This window comes from Pinus tabuliformis, chromosome 6 (assembly GCF_031772625.1).
Source record: "Pinus tabuliformis cultivar Carrire ecotype Pingquan chromosome 6, CPIR1, whole genome shotgun sequence".
In the NCBI taxonomy this organism is placed as follows: domain Eukaryota; kingdom Viridiplantae; phylum Streptophyta; class Pinopsida; order Pinales; family Pinaceae; genus Pinus; species Pinus tabuliformis.
The window spans coordinates 1,231,585,316-1,231,611,164 of record NC_142292.1 but is presented as its reverse complement, the minus strand read 5'-3'; positions in this window follow the sequence as shown (position 1 = coordinate 1,231,611,164).

Sequence of the window (25,849 nt, the reverse complement as noted above, 5' to 3'; positions counted from 1 at the left end):
GCGCCTGAATGACATTCATTCAGGGCTTTTTCGGCCTCCTCATGGGTAAGGCACCTCCTCAGAACTGTATCGATACCACGACGGTAAAGTGTATCATCGACGATCATGTAGTCTTTTGCTTGGTATCGTATACGTTTTTGTTCGGAGTGAGAGGTGTTTGGCCTGAATTTTTGGGTTTGGAGATAAACTATGATATCTCCAAACCACTCATCGCTTACAGATATCAGAAACAAACTTTCGTCCACGATTGACTCTTCTGATGTTTCATCGTTGGACGACAATGGGAGATCGCACAATAATTCTGCGAAAACTAGAGCTTTCTTTGACTTGGATTTTACAAATTCCAGATCAAACTCTTGAAGGATCGCTATCCATTTTGAATATTTGCCCCCCAGCAACTGTCGCGACAGTATATAAGTCATGGGGTTGCAATCTGACAAGATGGTAGTTTTCCGAAAGAGGACATAATGTCGAAATCTTTGAATCGCTTGAACCGCTGCAAGCGCTAGTTTTTCAACATAAGAATATTTACTTTCTGTATCATTTAAGTTTTTACTTAAATAATATATAGGATGTTCAATTCCATCGACTTCTTGAACTAAAACCATTGTAATGGTCGTATCTGCTGCAGCCAGATACAGGTTAAAATCTCTTTGATAGTCTGGGGCGTACATTAATGATGCTTTTACTAGACAATCTTTCAGAGCATCAAAGGAAGCTTGCGCCACCTGGTCCTAGACAAAAGGTACATCCTTTTTCAAAAGACGAGTATAACCTTTAGCAAGTTCTGCGTAATTTGGAATGAACCTCCTCAGAAAGTTCGCTTTCCCTTGGAGTTTTTGAATCTGAAGCAAATTTGAAGGTGGAGGCAAATTAATGATTGCCTGAACCTTACAGGGGTCGAGACGAATCCCATCCTTAGAGACTACAAAGCCAAGTAAACGACCAGAACCGACGCAAAACACACATTTGTGCGGATTGAGTCTTATCTTGTAGTGTCTGCAACGTAGAAATATCGCTCTTAAATGCTGCGGATGATCCGTCCGCTTTCGCGAATGAGCCAGAAGATCGTCGAGATAAGTTTGAACAATGTTCTTGATGTCATGGAAGGCATAATTCATTGCCCTCTGAAACATCGCCCCTGCGTTCTTTAAACCAAAGGGTAATTTTTGATAAGCGAATGTGCCCCACGGACAAATAAATGCAGTGTTTGACTGGTCCTGTGGGCGGATATTTATTTGATTATACCCGGAAAACCCATCCATAAATGAAAAGATTTCACATCCGGCGCATTCATCAATTATCTGGTCGATGAAGGGTGTAGGGTAGTTGTCCTTTGGACAAGCTTGGTTTACATCCCTATAGTCGACACACACTCTAATCGTCCCTTGTTTCTTCATAACAGGGACAATATTCGATACCCAATCGGTTAGAGGAACCGGGTAGATGAATCCAGCATGGAGAAGTTTTTCAACTTCCGCCTTAATGGCAGCGGCTTTCTTGGGGTGCACCTGCCAAAGCCGTTGTCTTACTGGTTTGACATCAGGATACATTTTAATTTCGTGTTCAACGATACTCGAGTCAATGCCTGGCATTTCATCATATGACCAAGCAAAGACATCTCTGAATTCGCGAAAAAGAGCGTTATATATTTCCAGTTCTGAAGGGGAACAACCTTTGCCGACATAAATATTCTCTACAACATCTGTTTTAGTCGAGATATTTATGGCTATAGTCTCTTCAATATTGGATAAGTTTCGCTCGGAATCCACCGTGTTTACAGTATTTGTTAGGAATTCAAAAACTGAAGGGTGATAAAGGTCACTTTGAGTATCTTCTTCATATTCCGGAAGAAGGGAATGATGGTGGTGATCATTCCATGGTGCCCCCTCAATCAACATTGATTGTAAGATTCCTTCGTCAGTCCCATGTACTTTCGACCAAGGATCTAATGGGGTTCCATATTCTCTAGACCTATCTACCCAAATGCTTGACGAGCGTTGATTTGGGTTCGCCTCCCATGCTTGAAACATTGATTGCTACAATATTTCTAAATGGCTTGGGGGCAAGACAATTGCACGATCCATGTCGACCTTCGTGGAAGATATCATGTTGCAGGTTGCTACAAACGGTACATTTCCTATATAAATAGGAGGTGGTAGCGCGAAAGTTCCCATCAATGTGGGGTCTTTCAATAATCCTACTCCGATGTCTTGAAGCAATGGTTGCTCTCATGGATCATGGGAATGCTTCCTGTAACTTGTGAACCATTAGGGAGGAAGTTCTGTTGGTCAACGACCGTAATCCCTCCTTCAAACGGGAATGCGATCTTCCTAAAATAAGTCGACACAACAGCTGCCATGGCATAAATCCATGGTCTACCCAGTAGGATGTTATAGTCAAGATTTCCATCGATGACCTCAACATCAATTTCTACCGTCGAAAGCTTTTAATGTCGTCGAAGATCGTGACAAGGTTGGAGATCCTAAAGTTTTCCAGCAACTCATCTCCTTCATCAATAATTGTTCTGTGAACAGTTTTGTTGAGGGCTTTCACTTGAATAAGGAAAGCTAGTTGAGCTGGCAACTGAGGATCGTATCCTTTGTGATCAAAGGATACAAGATTGGAATCCTTAGGATCAACCCCACCAATAGCTGATAACAACGCCTGCCTTTGGGATGGACAATTTTGTAATACTTCAAGAGTCGACATAGCGGACGGCGATTGTGCCAAATCTTCCACTATGTTATAATGTTGCGCCGCTCTGGCGCGAGGATTAAATGTCGACTTGTGTACTACACCCTTCGGCGGTTTTATTGTTAATTCAGGGATGGTGGGCATTACAACTTCTGTCGAAGTTGTTGTCGAACTACTTGGTTGATCTTTACCTTTTTCGTTCGACAGCTGAGGATTCCCGTAATCTTTGTTCCTTGTCGAAATCAAAGCATCATTCTGTTGTTTTGAAACCGACAACATAAGTACTTGCGACGGGGAAGCATTTCCACTATCAACCATATTTTGACCTGGGTTGGGAAACGGATCAGTCAACATAGCTGAGGTTTGGGAACTTTTAAAGAACCTCTTCAACTCAGCTTTGAATGGACAATTCTTTGTGTAATGATCCTCTTCATCACATATTTGACATGGATAAATTTGTTTCCCTTGCCCAGGAGGGTTTGAAGAATTTTTTTGAGGAGATGACTCACCCTGTTTCTTCTTCTTCCCTTTGTTTTGCTTCTTCTTGCTTCCTGGTTGATTGGTTTCTTTGCCTTTATCTGCTGATACGGAATTTACTTCCGAAGCAAGAATTTCTTCTTTTGCATTTTGATCCGAATTCTTACGGGCTTTCTTTGACGAAGCCTTTATCGATTTCGCGTTTGCTGTGCCAATCACGCCATCACCGGAATGAGAGTCACTATTGGATTTAGGAGGGGGAGGAATTGAAAATTCTGGTCTAGGAGCGTCAGGTATCTTGTCGTAGAGCGTGCCGGACTGAGTATAAACTAAGTCCAAATACTGTGCACGAGCGATAACTTGCTCCTCTATTACGACTCCTCCCTTGGCCACATCTTCCGTTATAGCAGGAAGTAACGACTTTATAAACCATTCAGCTAACAGCTGATCGGGAACGTATGTCTTCACCATCCTACGACGACGACGCCACTCATGTATATGATCAGATATATGGGTGGCAGTTGTCTGCTTGAAGTTGGTTAATATTTCTGTTCCCGTTTCATACCTTATCGGTAATTGAAAATGTGTTAAGAAAGTCGTGGCTAGGGAGCTAAAATTGTCGAAAGAGGCTCTAGGTAATTCAATATACCATTTAGCCGCTGGACCTGTCAATGTCCTCTGAAAAAGGCGAAGCCTTATCGAATCGTCGTTTAGGGTGTTCGACAAACACCACAGATGAAAAGTCATCACGTGATTCGATGGGTCTTCACCTGGATATCCATTGAATTTAGGAATGTCAGATGGAAGTTTATGAGGAATCGCTGGCCACCAAGGGGCATAAGCAATCGGATCGTTGGTTAACCGGTGTAGATCGGGTAACTCTAAAGTCGCCACGAATGGTAACTGTTGATTCAGGTTAGGCGAAGCATAACCAGGGTATGATGGAATCGTTTGAGCAGTGAGCCTTTGCATACCAGCATAATGTAATTGATGTTGGTATGACTAATACGGTTGGTGGACTTGACCACTGTAAAGTGGTTGGTTTTGACCGTTTTGGATATACGGTTGTCCACTATTCGCAAAGATCTGCTGCTCAGAACCTTGGTACACTTGCTAGAATTGTGGTTGTTGGTATTGTACTAGCCATGGTTGTGAAGCCATGTTCTGTTGTGCTATGCTAACTGTTGGACCAAGGTGTGGGGTAATTGTACCCGTTTGGACCTGTGTCGCCCCACCAGTTGGCGATTGTGGTTGTGACCCATGGTCAAGTGGCTGTTGCATTACAACCTGAGAGATCTGAGGTTGACATGCAACAGGTATCGCTTGAACTTGTGACACTGTTACAATAGCCGGTGTGGTTGGGATGTTCGTCATAGGTACACACTGTTGCATAGAATATACAACCCTTGGTTGTTGAGGTAGCATAGGTACCCAACTACTTGATGCAATTCCAGTATAACCTGAATACTGTTGTGAACTCACATATGGGTACCCTCCCGGAGGGGGTAATGAAAGGGCATACTGCCCCCCATATGGTAGCAATCCGGAACTCAAGGGGATTGATTGTCCTTGGGGACTGGATTTACCAAATTGACCTCCAAATGGATCAATTTGGCGAGTCTCAACATAAGAGTTTCCAGATATTACTCCGGATGAACAAACTGGAACAGACCATACTGTCGACATAGTCCCTTGGTGGACTCCTTCTAGCTGTTGTGAGCTAGTCGGGACAGCTGGTATGCCGGCAAACATTTTCGGAGTGACGGCAGGGGCTTCTGCTGTCGCTGTGTCATTTGACACAGTCCTAGATGATGACGGTTGCTCAGACATTTTAAGTCTATCCAATAGATTGCCTAGCGATTCTACAGGAACTTCCACTTGTGGTGGATTAACCTCTGATGAAGGAAATAGAGTGACCCCGACTCCAAAATGAGTTGGAGTACTTACTTGTGGATCTTCTGCAATTTCCTCTATCGCAATCAAACCCGGTGGAAGAGGAAGACCGTCAGGTCCGTAAAATATTTCTGGTGCCGAAGAAGTGGTTTTTTCGACAGCGATAGTTGTTTGAGGAACAAAACTCTCTGGACCGGTTACAGATGGAACTGGTTCAGTTATACAAGTATTTGCCCCCAGACTAGGATCAGTATTACTGTCCTTCTGTGGCTGTTGAACTTCTTCTATAGAGGCAGGGTTTCCAGAAATGTTTGGAGTAACCGGAACCTCAGATGTAGTTGGAACACTTGTTCTAACTTTTATAGGAGATTTTGAACCGGTTAAACGAGTCCGCTTTGTCCGTACTGTTTTCGATTCCGGAGACAAAGATGGTTGACTCGTAAGCCTCTGCGAACGACGGGGTTTCAATTGACTTTCTTCCATGATTGCGGATTACTCGATCAACCAAAATATTAAAAGGGGAAATTTGTGTTTCCGAATTGAATGAATTTTATTAGACGCTTTTAGACACAACTTGCTTTTTCACTTTTTAAGAGTCGAGAAAAAGCTAAAGATGACTCTAGTCTCCTTCGATGTTTTAACGAGCCCGAAGTGACAAATGCTCGGATGGACTTTTTCAGTTATAGAGTTTGAAAAAGGCCAAAAGAAACTACTCTGGAGTTCTAGGCAGAGGGTGTGCCAAACTTTTCGCAAAACCACAGAATACGTTTTACGGTACGAGTGGTCGATCTTCGTGAATGCTGTGTTCACTGCATTGCGATCAGTAGGGCGGCTGACACGGCTTCCTATGGATAAAGGCTTTATTCCTATAGGGGTCTCCCAATATATACGCGACGGTACGTGGGAGCACAATCCGTATTAGTGCCACCGACTCTCAGGAGGAATCACCCACCTTCTTCGAGATCGACAGTCACTATGTTTAACGACGCCGGAACACGTCTCTACCTAGACCTCTATGTGTTTGCGTTATGTTTCAAAGCGTTGTTAGGTTCATTCAATATATTTTAAGTTGATCTTTTTAAAGTTTGCCTTTCAAGGTTCACCACGAGATGTATGATACAAATTCCTAAATGCAGTCTAAGATGATAAGCAAGCTTTTTCAATCTTTTCGACTTATGAAAATCTTAACTACTGAGGGAAAAGAAAGACATCATCTTTTCACACAGATCAAAGAGCACACACTAATGCACTTTTTCCTAAATCAACATGCAAACTTATCAAATGCAAAATGCACAATGCAGGTATTTCTTTTCTCTTTCTTAATGTTGATGTATTACAAAAATAAAGTTGTTGTATAACTTTTGAATTCAATTTCAAGTGGAAGCAAACAAGCTTTGTCCAAAATCAAAAGACACCTTAAGATTTACTTGTTTCAACACTAGAAATACATAAATTCAAACCATATGACAAAAGCAAAAGCTCAATCAGCTATGAACAGCAAACAAACTAACTCTTAAGATCAAAACGACACTTATCACAGGTCTAGATCTAAGAGGCCACAGCAAGACTAGTTCACTTTTCGTTATGGGAAACTGCAAATGGCATAAGAAATACACAAAAAACAAATACAGTTTCTTTATACAACCGAGGCGGAATAGTGGCAAGGAAAGTTGGTTTCAGATAGGCACATTGACTGGTAACGGGCTGCAAAAACAAGGATGAAAACAGGGCAATAAACAGCAGGGAACCCCAGTTGCACAAGGCAAAACTGGTTCAGCGCAGGTAGTACACTGTCAGTTTGACATTCAGTGTAGGTAGCCCCTTCGGGACCTGCGATGAAATGCAGACTGCCTTCACAGTGCCTGCAATGAAGAGATAAACTTTCGTTTTTCTCAGTTTCCGGGTTACATATTGCTCAAAAATTCACAGTTTTTGGCCAAATCAGAAGCTATCAATCAAGTACACACTAAAGGATGAAAAGGAGGATGAAAAGCTATCACTAAGAGCTATTCAGAGTCCTTGTGGATCAGCTCTTCAAATCATAAACATGCCCAGAGACTGAGCTAGAGTAGCTGCCCTCTACTTTGCATTTGAAAGATCCAAATGCAGTTCGATTCGGTACTCCCTGTGTTTAGGAAATGAATAGCAAAAACACAAACAACCAACAAGATACGATCCCCAGCGGAGTCGCCAATTTGTTGTTGGGAAAAGTATCCAATACGGAATGACCCTATCCCACTCTAAGGGTGATAGTACCTCAGCAACAATCAAAGCAAAGCTATTTGAGATTACTTCTTTATGAGATGTAAAAGAGGGGAGAAAGGGATCCACTAACCGATGTCTTTCACTAATGATTGATCCAATCTTCTCTCTTTGCTGCTTGCTCCCAGCTCCTTGCTCTTTCACTGGCCCAGCTACAACAAGATCCTGCAAAATGGCAAGAGAGGGAAACTACAAGAAGCATACATTCATAATTGATTCAAGGATTAGAATAAATCAAATACACAAGTATAACAATACACCATTGAAACACATGCATATAGAAGAACCTCAAATGCTTTATTAATGGAAGAAGTAAAGTTTAGGAAGTGATACAACCATAAGAGGCCCAATCCAGCATCACCTCCCAGCAGAAAGAAATCTCCTCTTCACCTCCTTCAAAGCAAATCACCCAATAGTTCTATACTCAAACCAACAGCACTTCCTTACATTCACAAGATTCCAGCCTCCTTAGACCTCATGAGAGAGCTCTATATATAGGAGTTTTGGAGAAAGGATGAGTTAGCTTGAGGCTGGCATGAAGCTGACTAGTGTCCTCTCCCACTTCAGTTATTCTTTAGTTCTTGAGTCCACTTGGAGGTTCTTGCTTCCACTTGGAGATCTAGACCCTCTTACTCATCACCAGTCGAATTCCCTGATCCAAGTGTCATTTTGGAAGCTTCCTGGGCATTGACACCTTGAGGAATGACTGTGCCACATGTCCCAACTCGCCCAGCGCAGGTTGCCTTCTTTGCAGTTGACATTCAGCGCAGGTAGACAGTGGAGCAGTTGACATTCAGCGCAGATGCTCAGTGGAGCAGTTGACATGATCCAGAATTGCCTTGTTTTTGAGTGTTTTCAGGTGGAGAACTGATATTCAGTGCTGTGGTTTGCTGACCTTGTTCCTCTAGGGGTAGGAACAACATGTTTAGGGACTTTGGATCCCTTAGATTATGGACATTTCATGCTTCATGCTGTAAGGCACAAAAATGTCTATAACAAAAAGGAAACGAGGGCCAAGCAGTGTTTTGCACAAAGCTTAGAGATACAGTTTCCAGTGAGGCTGAGAAGACCTATGGTAAAACAATCAATAGGGAGGTCGCATATGAAAGTTCATCTAGCTAAAGTCCTAATAGACAATGAGTACTGTTAGATTGATTACTGGGTGCATGATTTGAATGGCTTTAGCACCACCTTATTTCGATAAATTTAAATCTTTAACAAACTTAACAGGTCCGAAAGTTGAACCAGCTCTGATACCAAGTGTAAGGGGCCTGATTCCTATTATTAGAGTCTCAATCTATTATACACTAACAGATCTATTTTCCTACTGTTTTAAAAGTAAAAAAAGAACTTGCTGACCTTCTTACATAGATTTAAACATTTAACATCTTATCACTTTATCATAAGCAACATAAATTAAGGTGAGCATTCCATTGATATCAACTTAACAAGAGTGGTCCATGGAAAATACCTGTTCCGGCGGTTGATGATGATACCTTTGTATAGCTCCTGCTGAACGCTCCTTCTCACCGACCCAACCGGATTTACCTCCCAGCCAACTAGGAAATAAATTCCTAGCCCAGGAAACCTCCTCGGGTTCCCTAGCCCTCCGTGCCCAAGTCCAACCAGATATAGTGTGTCCTCAAGAAGAATGTGCAAAACTAGATGATGATACTTTCCTCTTCTCAAACCCAAGAAACCTCCACAGGTTTCCAAGGTCTCCCAAAATCATGACAAGGCCAAACAATCACAACCAACCCCCCCAATCCTAAGCAAGACTCCAACCCCCCCTTTTCTTCCTTCCCCCTTCCCTTTTTATACCCTCCTTCCCTTCTCCATCTCAACCACCTCTCATTAATGTCATTAACTTCTCTTCCATCCTTACAATTGACTTCTCTTCTCCCAAGTAAGCTAGGGGTACATTTGGAAATGTGACATGAATATAAAATTGAGAATTTAATGGGAAAGGATCATGTCTTCTCCCAAGTAAATGTGAGGGTACATTGGGGAATGTGAGATGTAATTACATGGAGAGGACCATGTCTTCTCCTTAGTAAATGTGAGGGTACATTGGGGAATGTGAAATGAATATATATATTGATAATAAGATGGAGAGGACTATGTATTCTCCCAAGTAAATGTGAGGGTACATTGGGGAATGTGAGATGTAATTACATGGAGAGGACCATGTCTTCTCCTTAGTAAATGTGAGGGTACATTGGGGAATGTGAAATGAATATATATATTGATAATAAGATGGAGAGGACTATGTCTTCTCCCAAGTAAATGTGAGGGTACATTGGGGAATGTGAGATGTAATTACATGGAGAGGACCATGTCTTCTCCTTAGTAAATGTGAGGGTACATTGGGTAATGTGAAATGAATACATATATTTTGAAATAATGGAAGGAGACCATATCCTACCTAATATTCAATTTGAGAAGGTAAGTGGGGAATTTGAATAATGGAAATCATGAATTTTATATTAGACCAATATTTCTCAATATTTTTAGATAATGTAAACATTAACAAAATTTGTAGGATAAGATTTAAGTGGGGCATTACATGGGGATAGATCTCACATAAACATGTAAAAAACCTATGGGGATAGATATCACATAAACACGTAAACCTAAACGTAAATGCAAAAATTTAGTATGTAATGTTTAACATTTAACATTTTTAATCTGATGTCGACCCTATTTAGAAATCAATCTAATTATTATTTTTTATAAACATAATATAAATTTTAAACATAAAGAGTTTTATGAACACTAAAAAAAGGTATGGTAAATAAATAAAAATATAAATAAAATCGAGGTATGGTAAATAAATAAAACATATTTTTATACTTACTCCAAAGGTATAGTAAATAAATAAAAATATAAATAAACTAGAGGTAAGGTAAATAAATAAAACATCTTTATATTTAAAGAAGACTAAAAAAAGAAGTTTTGTTTAGGTGAAGCCTATGGGCTAAATACTATTTTAATACCATGGGCTAAATACTATGGGTCAAATACCATATTTATAAAATAAGTATGGGAAGTTAATAAAAATATAAATAAACGAGAGGTATGGTAAATAAATAAACATTTTTTATATTTACTCCATAATTCCCTTTATATTTACGAACGCTAAAAAATGAGGTTTTATTTAGGTGAGCCTATAGGCCAAATACCATGGGCCAAATTATTATTAATACTATGCAAAAAAAATATTATTAACCCTAATATTGATATTAATAGAAGTAAATATGGCACATGGTATTGAACCACGGTATTGAGAAGCAATGGTATTGATCCATGGTATTCAAGTGGAATGTAGCCTATTTAAAGGGGGGAATTAAACCAACATAGATCCATCTTTACTGTGGATCTACTAAGCACCGAGAGCGATCAAATATCCTCATATGCAAACTAGCATAGAGTGAAAAAAAATTGTTCAGAGTAAAGATGGATCTATGCTGGTTGTTTGTGTAATGGAATCTATAATGCCCAAATTCAAAGGCCTTGAGTTATGCAACCATATTTTCTGGTAAGATTCAAATACTATTCCTTCCTCAAACTTTGTTATATAAATTAAAATTTCTTGTAATCATGAACATAAAATATTTTTTGTTTCATCCTTAGATTATAATCTCAATGGCTATAGTTCTAAACCATGTTACTATATTTTAAGTAGAATATACTTAGATCCATTAAACCTTACAACTCCACAAAGCTTAGATTAATTTCACCTAAAAAGAAGGAATCTGAATGGCTTTTGAAATTTAGACTCAATGCTTAGACAATGATTAAAAATGGAAGAACCCAAATAGTCTAATAACTTTTACCCACCCATCAATTTCCAAGACATTTGATATTATTCTAAACCTAAACAAAGAGAGTAGAAGAGGAAGAGTAGCGTGGATGAGGTGGACCCTGACCTGATTGGTACTTTTCAAAAGTTGGGCATGCCCTTGAATAGAAGAAGAGATTGACCAACATTGTTGTAGATGTTGTTTTTGACAGTGTTTTGATTGCTACCATACATAAGTAGACTCTATAGAAGTTGAGGCTATATTTTGTTTGTTATAAGAGGTAATTCAAGAGTATCTTGATCTAGTTAGGAAGTAGCTTGGTAGGTTTTTTCCTCTTGCTGACAGGTTTGTTTCTCCTACTAATAACTATTATGCTGCATTGTATTTCTTTTTTAGTGATAGCTCATTCTGTTAAATCTCCAAGCACACTTTGTCACCCATTGAAATATCCACTTATTTCAGGATGAATGGGATGGAGACCAGGTAGTTTGAAAGGACTCTTATTGTTGTAGATGAGAGGAGTTTTGTGAGGTGAGAGGAGTTATTTGACATATTGAAGGATGCACTGCACCATTTTATGACACCAATCATCTCCATGCCACAGTAGTGGATCTCTATTGCACCAAGGGAGCAATGATAAACTATTACACTAAAAAGAATTGGTATTTCGGGGACAAGGAATACAAATGTGGGATTTATAATTTTATTATGAAAATAGGTTTTTGCAATGTAGACAAATCAATTATTTTGTGGACCTGAGTAGAGATTGGTTTGACAATCACTTGAAATACTCAAGCATTGTTTTGAAAGGCGATGATGCAATTTGAGAGTTATATTCCATTGCCCTTAAAAATAAATATCAATAGGGGGGACAAAGGTGATCCATATAGGGAAGAATTGCAGGACTAGGATTGTTTCAAAAATTATATCTATAGGCAAGTCAAGGAACTACTACAGAGGATTAGTGTAGGTGCAACCAAATTCTCATAATGAAATGAATTTTTCATAGTGTGATTTGATGCTCATCGGTGACCCGACGCTGCAAATACATATCGTTACATTCAGGTACAATTTGAGTTGCATTCTAAAGTCTCTAATTTCAATTATTGATAGCCCTTCTTGTGTCCTTGTCTCTCTTAATTTCATTTTGGCAGGATTGGAATGGGTTAAAAAATCAAGCATATCATTGAGTAAAATAGACACCCACATGTCACTACATGTCATTATGCATACTCTCTGTTTTTTATACAATTAGAAGTGAGCAATATGATGTGTGCACAACTAAAAATCCTAACAGGCATGATGAATCGAGTCTTAACATGGAAATCGAAACCAAGAATCATAAAATATCAATAAATTTGTGACATGGAGTAAGAAACACAATAAAATATTCTATGCCAACATTGTCTATTTAGTGCAAGATACTACTAATATTTCATAATTTTTAGAGATGGTGGATGTCATGAAGATGCCCTCAAGAAAATTCACTGACTTGAAGATAAGATGGTCAGTGCAACTATTTACTTTAAATAGGCTAAATTTAGGTAATTAAAACAAGTTTTAAAATCACTAGAAACGCCACCCTTGTTTATTTTAAATAGGCTAAATTTAGGTAATTAAAACAAGTTTTAAAATCACCAGAAACATCGCCCCCACATAATTTTATTTCTAGTTATACAAGATAATATTGAATAAAATTATGAGCACTTCCATTTAAACCCTTTTTCTTTTGAGGGCTAGCTTTATGCGAAGAAGACGATGAGGTAGGTGATGATGGAGGATTTGGGTGAGAAGGAATTTATCCTTTTCCTTTGCCTTCTAGAGAGGCAACTAGAAAAGGTTCCTCTGCTCCTTTATCTGGTTTAGGTGTTGAGGGGCTTTCACCTCTACCCTTCTTAAATTCCAGATACATTTCTTCCACCATGGCTTGAAGTGCCTTAAAACCTTCCATAAATTGAGATTTTTATCTCAATGGAGTTTCTTCTGCCATTCTTCTCTGAGAATAGACTCTTCCAATCTCTGGATTAGCCTCAACAAGTTCTCCTTCTCCTAATCTGAGCTTTAATCTAGTTAGCATTCAAATCCAGCATAAGCTTGTCTAATATTAACGAAACCTAAAGCTCTGATACCACTTGATTTGAAAATGAGATCTTAAAACAATATTAAGGTATTACAGACTCATGTGTAGGAATGCCTATATTACTTAGTGCAACGGATTGAAAAGATTGTGAATAATATAGACAATGAGCAGTTAGAGAAACATAATAGACAAACACACATCAACACAGAAAATAATCAAGGAGTTCACCCAAAACTCTTGGGCTACGTCTCCTGGTCTAGCTTTCAGTGGTGACCTCTCTATTATGTCTTCAAGAGCAGAGTTTTTACAAGTGTGAGCTCAAATCGAGTCTCAACACAATAGGAATAAACAACAAGGTTTTACTTGAATCCCTCAAGTCTTTCTGAGTACACAGACTCTCCCTCTCGCTCTTTGTCTTCTGTTTTCTCTTTGTCTCAGCACTGCCTACCCTGTCTCTGACACTGAGTGGCTTTTAAGCCTATCGGTGCTTGTCTGTTCATTTTCCCTTTCGGCTCTCTGGCTCCTGGCCTCTGTCCATTCAAATCCCCTCTGAGCATTAAACAATCATTGTGAAATGCCTTCAGGTATGGTGGCCACCTGTTTTTAGATGGAAAGGACCATTAGCATGGTTAAAATCCCTGTGAACATGTTTCTCTATTTAGATAGAGAAATACACTAAAAACACTGAAAAACCCGCAAAAATTTTTCTATAAGACTTCAAAAATCATTGAATCCACCCTATAATCCTTTTGGATCCGCCTTTGGTCACTATCGCAAGCCCACCGTTGATTTGGGTGATTTCTGATCGAATGGTTGATATTAATTTCGAGCGGCTTATGCGTACAGAGATTACCCGCCTAAAAAGGTGGTTTTCTCTCTCCAGCGCCAAGCCACGTGTCAGCCAGTGTATGGGATCAGGCAGAGCCCGTCCAATACCACTTACTGCCTGAGGCCCGCCCAAAATCCCACTCATTACGGAACTCAAATAATATAAGGCTGCATGTATAAACCTTTCAGGTCCGTTTTATCGCTCCAGGTGCATTTTCTTTGTATTTCGTTTATTTAACGAAAATGCGAAAATACATAGAAAAACCATTTTTTTCCAGAACTCAAAATATATTAAATTGCATCCATAAAACCCATCGGGTCTGGCTATCGCAAGTCGCATATTGTATCGGCCCCACTCCTTTGTATCGCTGCGATGTGATATATCGCAATCACATATCGCATGGTCTTCGGGCCTCCCGTAAGTCTTTCCCTTTGTGTTTTAGCGATGCGATATTGCGATGTAATCTGGGCTGTTGATTTGCGCACTTGATCAATGGTCCTCGTTAAATCGCGCTGATCACTATCACAATTTTCATAAGGCTGCCTCTGATAGACTCCGCCTGCTGCCTCTGATTGTGATATGCCAATTAGATCTAGACCAACGATCGGCCAGATCCGATAGCTCCTGTGCAATGTTTCTTAAGCTTTCGATTAACTTTGTTTTCGCCATTTCTCAATGTTCTTCCCATGCGATAGTGTTTTCCTCCATTTGTGAATGTTTTTCCTTTGCGATATTGTTTAAGTACATAAAGACTTAGAGGGTTTTAGGATCCATTTTGGATCAAAAAGGGACCTATTCGAATCATATTTTTATTTCTCCATTCATATTCCTTCATCATTCCACCATTCCTTCCATTTTTCCACAAATTTGCCTCAGTTTGCAAGGGTTCTGTGTTTTCTACAGGATTCCTTGTAAACCTATAAGATTCCCTGAAAACCTACACGATGATCCTGTAGGATTTAAAGTGGCTTGGGAATCCTAAAAGAAGCAACCATAGAGAAAGGGAATGACCTGCCCATGTCATAAAAAATAAATCCATACTTCATCATCTCATCCATACCTCTCTCCACCATGATCACCCCTGCGTTCATCACAAAAGTCAATTTTTTAGAAAATTACAGTTTTCAAGGAAAAGACATAGAGGAAAGAGGATGAAGACAGAGAGCAAGGGGACAAAACCTAAAGGTTATTTTTCCTCATGCACAAATCCCTAGACCCGTTCTTTGTACATGTCAATCATCCTCAGGTCCCAATAGTAGAAACTGATTAAAATTTTTGAGGGAGAAGCAGCTGCAGGACATCCTGTAGGAAATTCTATAGAATCCTATCCCACAAAACAAAAATCACAGATTGCACTTAGTTTCAAGGATGGAGATTCAAAGGTAGAAGAATCTCCTCCATAGCCTAGCAGCAACATCAACATCATCATCATCAACACCAGCTACTTGCACATCAAATAAAATCATCAAAGGACAATAAAAAAAAGGGAGAAAAGCATAAGTAGCCAACACACAACAAAGGCTTCATTTCTTCAAAAAACAACAACAAGGTGTCATTACCACAGGTAATTATCTCCTTTCGACTCTCTCATTCACATAATGTGATCAAATGATGTAAAAGTTGTGAAAGAGTTGGTTTATAAGCGAAAGGTGGCCAATTAACTTGGCCACCTTTGTTCAGTGAACGAGGACGAAGCAATTAGTCCTTCCACACGTGGCAGTAGTCAAGCCATGGAAAAGAAGGATAAGGTTGAAATTAGTTAAACTACGAATGCCCAAAGTCGGAGTTAATTACGAGGTGAGGAGAATGATGATGTGGTAGTGGGACCAACAGTCCAAAAATAGATATTCGTACCTCGACTGCCAGCACACCACCTCACTCAAATCACCCATATGAGGAAATAAACGTTGATCCCCATGCATAGAAGCATTCACATTCTCGAGGCTCACACTATCAAAATCGCTCTTAGCCCTCAAGTAGTCTACAGGAAAGGAAAATTTCGTTTTCTTCCTACACAGGACCACCTACAAGATCCTACAGGATCCTACAGGATACAATCAAGCAGTCTACAAGATTGGCAGTGAGCAACTTCAGAAGGGAAAAATAGAGGGTGGCTTCATCAAGTAGTGTTAAGGAGGTAGGCTCTACATTTCCCCACATTTTTCCAAGTGAAAGGAACATAAAAAAAAACTTCTAGTTTGTTGAAATTGATTGCAGTATAGGGGAATTGTATACACAGAAATTTCAGTTAAATTTCCTCCTTCATTAAAATTTTGTATCAGACATCTACACTCCTCCATCCATCAGAGAAAATGACAGGGGGTTTTAATAGAAGGGAGCCCATCAACACCATGAGGATTCATCAGCACCCTCCTGTGCTAGAGATATTCACAAGGCATAATTGGATGGGTTTCTTTGAGAAATTGAGGGGTATGATGATGAAGTAGCCAAAGATTTTTCTCTCTCCCTCATTCCACTGACTAGGACCCATAAAAATCCAAAAAACCTAACCCTTGGATATTAAACACCAAACGGTTTGTGGCCTCTGCTAACCTAATTTATCATTCTATAACGGCCTTGATGGGATTAGTTGGTACATCAAATTCTTGGGATTGTAACTTTTGCATAAGATCTCTATTTCTCATGCTCGGTAGCCCATCGGAAAGGGAGAGTCGAGATGTACACATTTTGACTATGCATATTCCAAAGCATATGGTTATCTCTTGAGCCCTTTCCATTGCAAAAACTTGCTTCTTAGGGCCTCAAAATGGCCCTAGAAATTCATGATCCAAAACGCTATAGAAAAAATACTAAGATGGGGAATTTTTCTTTGACCCATTAGAATGGGTGGGTGGCAACTAATATCCACCTAGATTATTTCTCCCCTCTTTAGGAAGCAATGGTATCCATTGTGTTGAGGACCCCCATCAAATGGGGGAATTTTTGTCGAAATTGGTTGTCGATGAACCATTTTCCTTGGTGCAGGAGCTACCCTGCTTTAACAACCCAATAAGTTGGATCCTCTATTGGTGAGTGCCTTTCCCCTGCATTTCCACAATTTTATAAATGGTTTCTTATTCCATGCATTTGGGGTTGAGCTCTATTTGGATCAAATTCTATATTATATTTAATGTGTCCAATAATGGTGGGAAGTATGGGTAAAAGAGGTCCACATTGAACATTGGGTGTAAGCCAAGGAAGGGGGGAATGCTTAGCTCAAACACATTGTCACTCACAACCTTAGTTATGTTTTAAGGACCATGGTGAAGTGTATGAAGCTTTGGACAAGGTCCTGTAAGGCATTCTTTCTGCAAATGCAACTAAACCTTGTCTTCCACTTGGAATTTGTGTGACACTTGGTGTTTATAATGGCCCTACTTGTACTTAGTATTAGTCTTCTATTAAATATCATGGACCTATTGATGGATGTGTTAAATCCATTCAATGAATTTTGTGGCTTTGTTAGCATTAGGGTAAGCATGGGAAGATTTCCCTTGTTTGGGTGCAAGGGGTAGTGCTACGTCAATAGGACCTAATTATTGATATCTGATGCTTGCCTAAAAAGGGATGTGATAGGTCAAGCTATGGGGGAATTTTGTGTCGTTGTATTGAGAATAGGGGAGAATTTAATCCCATGTTTGTGGATTCCTTCAGTTGTACATGTGTAAGATATGCATGATCATCCTATTTCCAACCTCTGTCTAGCCATCAATTTCGGAATAGAAATTAGTGGATTTGGTGAGATTGTTGTCCCAAAATGACCACAAGATTGACTAGAACATGCTTAGGAACCTACTGTCCTAATATGATATGATGGTTTATGGCATCCCAAAATGTACCCACATTTACTTGAAGGAAGAGATTTGCAGTGGTCTCTGCTATGATATTCCTCATGCAGGTTGTTATAATGAACATCTTAGAAAATAAATTAACAATGGAAAACACACAATCACTTCCCTTCTTGGTTGAAGGAATATTGGACATGTAGTCCATTGAGATGGATTCCCAAAACTTGTCAAGAGTAGGAAAATAGGTGTATATTCCTTTCTTCTGAATGTCTTGTTTCGAAAATGCATACATAGCGTGGACCCTAATATAAACTTTTTCCAATAGAATAATCCATAACATGACCACTTAATTTTCCATGCTAAATTTTCCTAGCTTTAGACTGTAGTGAGCTTACTAAATCAACTTTTCACACTCACTTGAAGGAACATAGAGATGGCCCAGATGGTATAATAGTCCATCCTAAACATGAAAGTCAATGAAGGCTATGCTTGTGCTCAAACTTTTCTAGATGGTAGAAAATTTATTATCACTCTGATAATGTAGGGCCACTAGGAGGCCTCATTTCTATAGAAGTGGAGCACTATGGTTAGTGTTGCAACTGGAGGTTGATTGTTGCAACCAATGACATGGTTGGTGCTACCTATATTATATTCTATATTAAGATGAAATTGTTTCAATTATGTGGAACACGGTGGTATTTCTTCAATTTTCCTTGTGTTTAAAATAAATAAAAAGGCGTGTGATCAATGTGGATGATTGTATCCTTCCCAAGGATTTATCGATGACATGCTTATACAACGGAATAAATTTCTTTGTCATAGATGGGAGCATATTTCTCAATCCCAAAAGGTTGTTATAGGTTGGGTAAGGAGAGCATTGTGGTTGAGCATAGATGATGTTTCATATCAATGAAATATTTCTATTGCAACTTGCCCCACATAAATTTTTATTTTCCAGCATCCTTGGTCACTTGTTTTAGGACCCATGGAATATTTGAGAATCCCAACAAGAACCCGCAATAAAAGTTGGTAAGGCCTAAGCAATTTTAGAGCTCCAATAACTTGGTCAAGGCTAGATAGTCATGAATGACTTGAGTCTTGGATGGTGTTATCACTCGGATTTTCCTTAGAAGTTACGGGAAGAAGGAAAAGGGTCCGAGGTAACCACAAACCAATCTTTCAAGTACAGAATCTAGCCAATTTGTAGTCAGAGAGGGCTCTCTCTTCATAATTTAGCTTTGTTTTTTGGGATATTAGGCTAGTTATGATAGCATGGGGGGTTGTGATTTTGTTTGGTGGTGGAATTCAGGAGCAGATGGATAGAACAAGGTATGTCAGTACATTGGGCTATGGAGTCAACTGGATGATGGCTTAACTGGATCAGGTTGATTTAACAAAGGAGAGTTTCACAGGGCAAGATAGCTAAACAAAAGACAAATGATAACTTCAAATGGGTGAAATGGTCTTGAACAGGGAGGAAGGGCAACTGAGAATCCTTCAACAGGGTTCAAGATGATGGAAAGGGGGTGCTCATTAACAAAAAGCAATTAAGTATTCTTTGTTAAATGGTCACAGTGATAAACTATGAAAGCAGGGAGCAATTAAGAATTCCCTACCTATAATAGCCTAGAAGAAAACATTAAGAAAAATAAACGATTTGAAGACAGAATGCAGTAAAGCTCTTTCTGAAATATAACTTTTCGTTTATCATTCAGATATGAAACACATATGAATATTGATTAAACTAGAAAAACTGTAAAAACACAAGATATAGAATACTTATTTGTTTCTCGTTTGACACAGGTATCCTGTAAAAGTCCTTTGCTTTATTACTTTGTTCCAGCCAGCCATACAAAAATTTTTCAATAGCACTTCAATTCCAAAAGTAAATTGTCTACATAAATGTGTAGATCATCTTCCAGATTCATTGCATTAGATTATTGTTGCTCAACGTTTCGAACCATCAACGGTGGTTCATCATCAGGAGAATTTGTGAATACTAGTCTTACTATTCAATTTAATAAATAGATGTAGGAGATGCAAGAGATGTGTTGCTGACAGATCTTAGGGTTTGTTTAAACTGTTATTTTATGATTAAAATATTTATTTTTATTTTTTTTATTTTTTTTTTGGAGCTCCATAGATTCTAGGTGTGTAAGGATTGTTTACTATTAGATTTCTGTGGTCCTGTATATTACTTGATTTAATTAAGTCGCTAACTTTTTTGGAGATCTTTTTTAATGGGTTTTTATTTAGTTTCCTATATTATCCACTATTGTTTAGATGGTCTAGCATTTTTGTTTTGTAGTCACTTATGTTCATGATAAAAGTGGCTCTTCCTTTGTCTGCCTTTAACACTACAACTTCAGGGTTAGAGTTTAGGGTTTTGAGAGCAAGATACTCATGTTTACTGATGTTACTTTTGGGGGGTTTTGATTTTTTGAGAGTTATGGAACAGTCTTGCCTTATCTGTTCTTTTATGTTGTCAGAAATGTCTAAGAATCCACCCTAATACTTCGAATGAGGAAGTATTTATACAAATGTTTGCATAAAAATATCTCCTAACTAAGAGAGATTTATTCTAGGAAAACTAAATATATTTTACATCAATATAGAGACAGATGGTCTCGAATGTAGAAACAGAATGTGAACTGATTGTTGCTGTCCCTGTTTTTGTTGAAGGAGCTGGAGGCAGGTCCTATGAATGTGCATCTTGTTGTCGTGCTAGTAACTCTGTGTTGGACATTGGCTTTGTTCTTTTCATTGATATTATTTACCTGTGTCTGATACTCTTTACCTGTTCACCATTGTTTATCCTTTTTACCAAAATTTACTGTGGTGAATATTTCTATTTACCTCACTGTTTACCATGGTAATTTATAGGATGTTTGTCATGTTGGTCCACCAATCATCCTTTGGTATATTCATCCTTGTTAATTTTCTGTAAATTTCATCAGCCTCAGTATATTTCACAAAATTGGGCTGCACTAGGAATAAGTGTTTCACTTCATGCTCAATGTAAAAAAGGTTCTCCAAACCATCATAGAGAACTTTCCCTGTGGGCAATGCCTTGACTACAGATGAACTAGCCTGACTGTCAGCCTACTGATGTAATTTGTTGATGTATTCTATCTGAACCATTAGCCTATCATTGATGACTAAAGGGCTTGGGAGTCCCTCACTCCTTAAGATGTCAAATTTCTTCATGAACTCATCTATATCTTCCTGCATATTTAGACATCTGCGTTCCAGGCCTTGCATCAGATTCCTTTTAGTCAACACTTTCTTTATTTCGAGGATGGTAGCAGTCCTATCCTCAATGTCTAATTGCTCTAACTGTTTCCTGTTTTTACTGTTTAGAAAATTTATTAATTGGATTGCCTCTTCAGGCTTTCTACCCAATTCCTCTCTAGTCTTCCGAACTTCTTCAAGAGCTGGCTTAACCAAATCAATCTGTTCAAAAACAATTTGAATGGATGGCCACATATCATTGATGGAATCAATGATATTGGTCCACAATATTTTCCTGATTTCTATCAAAGGCCTATCAAATGTCAGGTCCTTCTCCAATGCTTTAATTTGTTGGGCCATGCCTTTGTTTTTCCTCATTTGCATTTTTGCCTTCTTTGATGTCAAAAGCTGACATCAATCTGGTCTAGTTTGTAGGGGTCATCTTTAAGTACTGAGCATAGGCTTGGGCCTTCAGTTGCTCATTCTTTGTCTTTATCTCCTTGAACTTCCCCTTTATGTCTATAATCTTCTTAGAAGAAGACCTGAGGGATGAAACTTCTATGCTTTGTTGCCTTTCCGGTTCTTGTCTCTGTGAGCTCAAAGGTGTCCCACCTGTTGGGAATGTATGTGGACTGTCTGCTCCTTCCTTCCTTATGCTTTCTGTGGTTTCTCTAATGAATTCCTCCTCTGAATATGGATTCATCCTTTTCCTCTTAGCAAAGGTTTGATCTGCAGGTTTGCTAGAAGGGGTAGCTACTTCCCTATCTCTTTTCAAGTTCTTTTCCTCATTCAGAGGAGTCTGCACAACTGGGGGATTTCCCATGTTTGTTGGAGTTGGATGTGGCTGGGGTGGAGCTTGTTCTTCAGAGATTTCAGGCTGCTCTGATACTTCTGGCTGTTCTGATGTAGATGGACTTGTTTCCTGAGTTTGTCTCTATGAAGTCTCTATTGTGGGAGCACTGGTTTCCTGGGCTGGCCTTTGGGAAGACTCTGCATGCACCTGTACAAAGGAGTCTAGGTCAAGTCTCTTCTCCAAATCTTTCATTACATTTTCAACTTCAACTTTGTCACTATCTGGTTCTATCAGTGTTCCTTCCCTCCATTCATTCAAATTTGCATATTGTTCTATCTCAGGGATTTTGTGATGGATATAGGGTGACAACTTATGTTTGGTCCTTCTATCACAGATGAAACTGTGAGGATCATATGTCCAAGAAAAGCTCTTCTTCAAATGCATATTCTCTAAAATCTCTTCTGCTTCTTTCCCTGCTTGTCTATTGTTGCACACAAATGGGCCTAAGTGGTCTTTGATCCTCAATTGGGCTTTTTTCTTTGCCTTGGTGAAATGAATTTGGTCAGAGTTTATCATTTTCCTATAATATTCCAAGGCAAACAATCTCATAGGGACATACTTAGGCAGCTTGAAAGGGGGAGCTCACAACCATGGATTTGGATCTCAGTGTGATTCTGGTACAAGTACCAATCACCTATCTTGTACTAATTTGACAGTTGCAAGATTCTCTTGATATCATCACTGATTCTTGGGGGAGAATGTCATGTCAGCATGGTGGTTACAAGATAGACAAATTGATCTATGAATTCATTGTATGAATAGGGAGAAGTGTGTGAGCAATGGAAGATGGAAGTCTAGAAAATGACTGATCTGGGATTACCTCTGGTATCAAGCTTATTCACAGAGAATGGGAATTTTTCAGTTTGATAATATAGGAAGAGGTGATACAAGACTATGGAATAATTGAACATTCTCTCATTTTCCAATCTCATGAACTGATCATGGATTTTGTCAGCTATGAATGCAGCATAGTCATACTTGGCAGTAGGGGGTTGGCCACGGGTGAAGATAGTCATATAAGCAAAGGTCATTTCATCCACATATTCATTGCTTGTGAAACCAAGAATACAGGAAATTATGGTGATAATACCCCTCCCTAAGCTTTTAAAAGCACCTGTCATGTAGGGTGGAGGGTTTTCTAAAATGTATTGCTCTAACATGAACATTTGGCAAACTCTCGCGATTTCTGAGCTGGATAGTTTGGAAGATTTGTGAAGTAAATCAGCAATAGACAAAGGGGTGAGGTTCTGACTAGGTTGCAATTGCAATATTCCATTGATGGAGTCTTTTGTAACGGTAAAAAGGATTTGCTGGTCAGGGGACATTATAGCTCTGAGATTAGGGTTGTAATTGGCATGGCACTGGTGGACAATGTCTGGGAAAATGTGCACAGAAGGGAATTGATACTTTGGGAGATTTGATTCCCATAGACCAATATTGTCAGCACCATTGAGGTAAAGGTCTCGATATTTACAATGCAGTCTCAAGGGGGAGTCATCAAATGTGAGGTCTTTGATTTGGAAGTCCCTATCAACTAAGGGAAGGTGGTCCAAATCTTTATGGGGAGCATTGACTGGAGCTACGTTGAGGGCCACGGGGGTTTCCATTTCTGGTTCTTGTGGATTCAGAAATGAAAATGGGGCTTTTTTGAGTGAGATAGGTGAAACAGGGGTCCTGGGAGTTCTTTACTGTAAGTTTCGCAACTAAATTACACTGGAAATTTGGGTTTCAACTTAATTGCAGCAGAATTCTAGTATTTAACAGGGTTTCTGGGAAAAACTGGTAAATACCTGTATTTGAGCGACTGGAAATAGTGTACTGGTTGACTGGAAGCACTTCGTGGACTGGAGCGACATCGGGCAACAATTTTCAGGGTGGTTGATGATTTTGGTACGAGTTGGTTGATTTCTACGTACTGGCTGCATGCATAAGTTTTTCAGAATAACGGATGAAAATGGATTAAGCTCTGTTTTTTATGCAAAGTCAATCTTTTGGTGGGTTTTGTGAAACAGACAGGTTGCGTCAGCGTGGTGATTTGACGTTTTTGTCGTTTGTGGGGAGGCGGTAAGCGGGTTTCATCACACCGCTTATGGGTGGGAAGTGGTTTTTAGGAGGGGCCGCGCGATTCCACACATCTTTCGACACGTAGCATCGGCACTATTTGGGAAACCGCTCTCATCACATGCTAAATGTCAACCAAAAGGCCCGTGCAATATGCACAATGGCCGTCAGATTTGAGGGATCCGATCGGACAGTGGTCGGGGTGCTGAGGTGACTGATGGATAATGGAGGGCAGGCCCGATATTAATTAAAGGATTTATTCATATCGGGGGCATTTTGATTGGTCACTGAGTTATTAATTAGTCCAGGTGACTAATTAATCCTCATTAGCAGGGCGGGGAGGTTGGGTTCTTAATTAACTACAAATTAGCTAATTAATCCCGTTTATTATTTGATTTATGGTTATATTTAACCATCAGGACAGGATATATAAAAATTTGGGGTTTTAATAATAATATGAGTGCGGGTAGTGTTGTGGTTGTTTTATTTAGGAATTACATAATAATAACATTAGTGGTTAATATGACCAAATGAATGGGAAAGCGCTACATCTCATGTTTTCCGAAAATATTTCATCATAGAACATATTAACTTAGGCTAAATGCATAAAGGGTTTTTTATGAGGAATTATTTCAATTTCCCTAAGTAAAATAAGGTTTTACTTAGGAAAAGTTTTATCAAAGGAATGAGTGATTTTATGGGGGGTAATGTTGATGAAGGGGACTTAAGTACCCTAGGCATTTCCAATTATTGGGTCAAGGATCGGTCCCTCCAAAAGTCATAGAAATGCTCTGAGCCCTTCTAACTATGGTATTTACCTTTAGTATATGGGGTAATTAGTGAAAAATTAGGGGAAATGAGTAGGGAAGTTAATTATTGTGACTTTGAATGTTGATATGTCTTACATGTGCTACATGCTCTTGTCAGTGATGAAAATTACAATTTTTAAGCTTTGTACTTAACCATTTCATCACAAATTTATTTCTACAACCATTATCTACTTACCCTACCTACTTAACCTAGCATTTTCACTTCTTTATTAGGGTGCACTTAGACTGGAAAACCATTTTCAAACTTTCTTTTCTTTTACATAGTGATATCTATCTAAATCTACAGTTATTACATCCAAGGGCTGAGATTAAATTGTTGAGCTCCTTTTATTCACTCTACCTATCTATTTATTTGCCAATATTACATTGTTTGGTCAGATATTTATTCTTTATTTCTATAAACATGAAATTCAAAACATGGAATAACCAAGTTTAGATTGTTTGGTTACCATGGATTGTGGCATAGACGACAAATTGCACACAATCTTTACTATACAAAAAGAAAAAAAGTAGTGGCATTTGGACTTGCACACTTTCATGGTCTTTTCTTTTTGTTGGGGTTCATTTTCTTTCTGACTTTTTCTTTATTCCCTTTACCTTTTATTCTTTTTCTAAGGTATACCCTCTTTACATTTTTTAATTTTTTATTTTTCTTTTATATGGAAAACCTTTGCATAATATGTAAAGAAACAAACCTTTCATTAAGTCATGAAAAATGCTTTATGATGTTTACTGAAGGTATTGTTTTGGGACATCACATTTTATGGGATGTTATTAAAGTTGATAGATCAAAAGTTGAAGTCATCTCCAAGTTGCCTATTCCAAATTGTCAAAAAGATGTTAGAAGTTTTATGGGATTTACTGGGTACTATAGAAGATTTATAGAGAAATTCACTAAAATAGCATATCCACTCTTCAAATTGCTTACAAAAGACTGTGAATTCAAATGGGATCATGATTGTCAATCAGCATTTGAAACTTTGAAAACAAAGATATCTGAAGCACCTATTTTGAGAGGACCAAATTGGAAACTTCCTTTCCATAT